A 5067-nucleotide genomic window follows, 5' to 3' on the forward strand; every position below is an offset into this window, starting at 1 on the left:
TGTAGTACAAGGTTCAAATTTCTCAAAACTTAACCTAAACATGATATTCAGCCTTAATAGACAGTAATGGGAAGGAATTACCTCAAATTAAGTGTTCATCCCTTTCTCAAAAGTATTTCGACACCCAAGCATGCTCAAAACTCCCAATTCAACCTCTCATGCGTCAATATAAGTCAAATAACCTTTTCACATCTCTAACTCAGTTAAGTTATGGATTACACAGTCTCAATCACAGATAAAATATCACATAAGGCCCCACACGGGTTACACAACACATATAAGCCCCCACACGAGTATCACAATATAAATTATAAGTCTCAAACTATACTAAGATTCCATCCCAAAGTCTACAACATAGAATTTGACTAATCACCCCAACTCAGTCCCAAGAAGGATGGTCAAACCAACATTTATTGCCGAAACAACACTCGAACGTTCTACCAAACGAACAACCTTTGAATTCAACGCCCGAAATGACAATCCACTATCAAGAATGAAATATGCGCGTCATAAGGAGTCCAATGACACTCATATTGATAGGTTTTGGAACCGAGGATAAAACAGTCCAAAAATTAATTAATTTTAAAAAGGATCAAATCTAGATTTTATTGCAAAGTCACGTTCTACTAATAATTAGAAACTCATGATTGAAAAATCCATAAAAATAGAGTACTAAATGAGTTATAAATCACCAATTTCCTTAAATTCGAATTAGGGAAGAACAAGAAGTTTTAGAGTTTGAAACTAAAATTTAAGAGTTAAAATCATCAAATAATTAATGAAAAAGGAAGATTTTATGTTAAAAATCACTTACCCAGCGATTTTACTCGAAAACCTCTTCTCAAAGCTCCAAAGACTCAACAATAAAGAAAATGAGGGTTTTCCCCAAAGTTGAACATTGTTCAGGTTATTTTACCACATTGCAGTCGCGAGTCATAAAACCTCGCGATAGCGAAGCACAAAGACATCACCCTTTATGATCGCAGAGACCCCCTCGCGATCGCAAAGCACACAATAAGAAAAGGCCTTTCACAATCGCGTGACCTTTATCGCAATTAAGGAAATATGTTTCGCCAGAAAAATCAGAATCTGCAATTTTTCCAAGTCTAAAAATGCTCTCGATTGGACCCTCGGAAATCATTCGAAATTCCGTATACACAAACCTTATATGCACTCCTACTAAATTCAACGTTCTGGATTCAATGGAACCATCAAAATTTAAATTCGAGATCACTTTGACCCAAAATCCGACAAGTCGCAACTAAATTAGTTTCAGCACTTGAAATACCCAAAATACCCTCGAAACCTCCTAAAAATTACAACAAAGTCATTTCTAGCTTTGGAATCACCCCCGAACCCATTGGAATCATCAAAAATCTAATTCAAGTCTCCAAACTCAATTTGTTGACCAAAGTCAAACTTAATTCATTTAAAACTAACTTTCCAACTTGAGACCTCAAAATCACATATCAACCTCAAATCTGATTTCGATAACTCTCATAGACCAATTTTCACATTCCGAACCTGATGGAACTGACAAAATTCCGTTCTAAGACTTGTAGCTCTAATTAGTTCCAAAAATTATTTTTTCACCTCTTAACTCTATAAAACTCAAGAATTTGTCTAATTTACTAACTATTAAGATTTTAACACATTCAACCACACAAATGGAACAAATAACACTCGGGGGCACTGAGGATAGGAATAAAATAATAATTTCACATAAATTTCCAAAAATGACCCCCAAGATCATTACATATACAATCATACATATACTATATATATTTATACATATTAGACAAGTATAACAAACAAGTGTGCAAACTATTAAGTTTTAAATATTTATACGAAATATTACTGATTGAATTATACTTATAAATAATATGCATCATAAAATAATTTGTATAATGAATTTTGACACAATTATATATCTATATACATTTATATTCAATATAAATATACAAACGAACTTCGTCAACGACATTATCATATTCATTTATACATTTTCGCTTTAACCTATATACTTATACAAACATAGACGTTCCAAGTTTCAAATCAGATTTATACACTTATCCTTACATAAACATTTTAACAAAAAAACAACACTTAAATAATAAGAATTAGTATTTTTTAGCTTTTCATAGAATTCACAAATTCGTAATGTATCAAACAATTTATTACAAAAGAAATATTCAAAATAGAAATGAATAGCATTTTCAATTCGATAGAAGTTCAAAATATAAAACCAATTTATCACTCGTCAAATATCTCAAGTCTTATTTCTACATGAATGTCTGTTATGACCTACAACTCCACGTGTACGTATTCTGCCACACATTCCAGAGCAACTCTATTGAATTCTTTGTGCAAGTTTTCTTCCTCGACCTGCCAAAGCCTCTTCTAAGAGTTGGAGGCAGAACTACATTATCCAAGATGTATTTTGGTATCAACCACTCTTTAATATTTGGTATGGGATATATTAGCATCTCATAAATCTTTAGGACAGTTTTTGGTTTGTATAAATTAAAGCAAAATTCTTCTGCTATTACATCTTTTGATTTCAATACAGCTTAAGCATGTTCACATGGTATTTCTTCATACTGGAACCCACAAGAACATGTTTTTTCCTTAAGACACACTACAAAATTTTTGCCATCATCATTCACATTGTGCACATATTCAATCGATGGTACAACCTGTTATCGCATTAACAAATAATAAATTAATGTTCTGTATATATAGTTTTAATATATGTTTGAAGAACAATATACAAAAAAAATGCATATCATCATTCTTCTGCTCATAGCTTCATTCTTTATGAGTATCTCCTGATACTTTTCAATCAATGGCGTAAAATTCCCGATGGTTTCTTTTTTATAATCATGGTTCCATCTCCCAAACATAAGTCTCACTTGCTTCAAAAATTCAAAGATTGGCAATTTTTTAGTTGATAGTAGTGCAACATTTATACTCTCTGCAATATTCGATGTCATAGCCCATCCTCGATTAACTTCTGCATAACACCTAGCCCAATTTTCATATCCAGCCAACTCTAAGTATTATTTAACTCGTACATCTACTTTCTCCACAGTCTCCATTAGAATATAAAAGTCAAGTTTTTTGCACATCTTCGCCATTGTATATAATATAGCAGTAAGCTTTTGGTGTGACTTTATGTACTTTTTTTGCACATTACCCCATAAATGCCACATGCAAGCGTAATGAGGCACATCAATATACACTCTTGCGACAGCCTTTATAATACTCTCATTTCTATCAGACACAACACACATATTATTACGTTCTCCGTACGCCTCTTTTAGTTGTTCAAAGAACCACGTCCAAGTTGCGTCATTTTCAGAATCAATCACACCATACACAAGTGAAAAGATATGACCTACAAATCATTCATATACAAATCAGCAACATTGTAATTAATATGTTACTATGTCAGAAAAATAATCTTGTTTGTATATATACATATATACATATACAAAATTTATAAGCACATATATACAGATATACAAAAAAAATTATATATACAAACATAGATATTAAATATAAAATGCACCATACCTGCTCCATCTGTAGTACTTACTGCAACAAAAGTTTTATTATATGGTCCTCTTAGAAAGCTTCCATCCACAAACACTATAGGTCTGCAATGACTAAATCCTTGTATAAAAGTACTCAAAGCAACAAACACGTACAAGAATTGATCATTAATAGTTTTCTTCAATCGTATATGAGATCCTGGCTAAGTAATAGATATCATATACAAATAAGCAGGCAGCTTGTTGTAGAATCTTACAGGTGTACCCCTCAAAGATATCAATGACTTCTCTTTATCATTCCAAGCACACATGTAATTAACATTTACTCTGAGATCTAATCTCACATCATTTTTAATATCCGCAGCTGTATACTTTCGTTTGTGATCTAGCAGCTTAGGTTTGATAATCCTTCCAATCACATTACTTGCTAATTGTTTTTGTGAATACATTTTGTGCTTCAAAGGACATGTATGATCCTTGTTGAAGGTCCTTATTTTGAACATTTCAGACTTGTTAATATTCAACGCCTTTATTTTCCATTCACACTCATCAGAGAAGCATTCAAGTGTATAGTTACAGTTGAAATTCAATTCAACATATTAGCCCACACATATAATAATACCATATACTCAAATATATACAAAATACAACATAATATGTGCTTATTCAGTTCAAACATTACCTGATCACATTTTACCTCTCAGTTCTATATTGAAGCCGATGTGAAATTGCATATTTCTCCATAACAGATTTGAGAGTGGATTTGTCCCTATATACGTGGTCTTTTTGACATACTTAAAACATGGATCTTAAGTAACCTCATCACAACACGCCGATACAAATCCCCCAAGAGGCTCCACCAAATCAGAAATTGTCAATTGATGTATCTCAAAATTGTCAACTAAATCTCTACAAGTTGACTCTAATATATCATTGATTGGGTTAGACCCATCAATTTCAGTTATACAAATCGGATATTTGTTAAAATAATTAATAGCTGTCTTGAGCATTACATACACTCTCACACCCATGTCGTTGTGTATCCACATAGGTGTGTTGCTTTGTTCTACCTTGTATTCAATCTCCAGTCTCTTGCTAGTCACATCAACATCAAGTTGATTTGCAATTACATTATACAACTCTGAATATGATGCATTCTCTTTGAACACAATTCCCTCAATAGTATAATCACCGTAACAATTTTTATCATCCCATTTATCAGAATGCATTACCAATATAGTTAAGGAACCCATTTCTGCATATTGTTAAGTGCAATAACAAAGAATACATTATACAAATCAACTAATCATACGTTGACACTGATTATACAATATCTAGTCTTATATTCAAACTAATATAAACAATAACTATATTTCAACTAAACTCCACACAATTGTATACATATACAAAGTTGATTACTATATATTTTGTACGAAAATGAATGTTTGTAGACAACAATACTTATATACAGCTTAATTGTATATGTATATATTTAACATCACACACCTTTTCT

General features: G+C 31.9%; 2 pseudogenes; both read right to left on the reverse strand.

Annotated features, from left to right (window-relative positions):
- Nucleotides 1-2297: 2297 nt before the first annotated feature.
- LOC129869811 (uncharacterized) lies at nt 2298-2993 on the reverse strand (annotated as a pseudogene).
- A 66-nt stretch (nt 2994-3059) lies between these two features.
- On the reverse strand, nt 3060-4807 carry LOC129869812 (uncharacterized; annotated as a pseudogene).
- Nucleotides 4808-5067: the final 260 nt, after the last annotated feature.

This window comes from Solanum dulcamara, chromosome 10 (assembly GCF_947179165.1).
Source record: "Solanum dulcamara chromosome 10, daSolDulc1.2, whole genome shotgun sequence".
Classification (NCBI taxonomy): domain Eukaryota; kingdom Viridiplantae; phylum Streptophyta; class Magnoliopsida; order Solanales; family Solanaceae; genus Solanum; species Solanum dulcamara.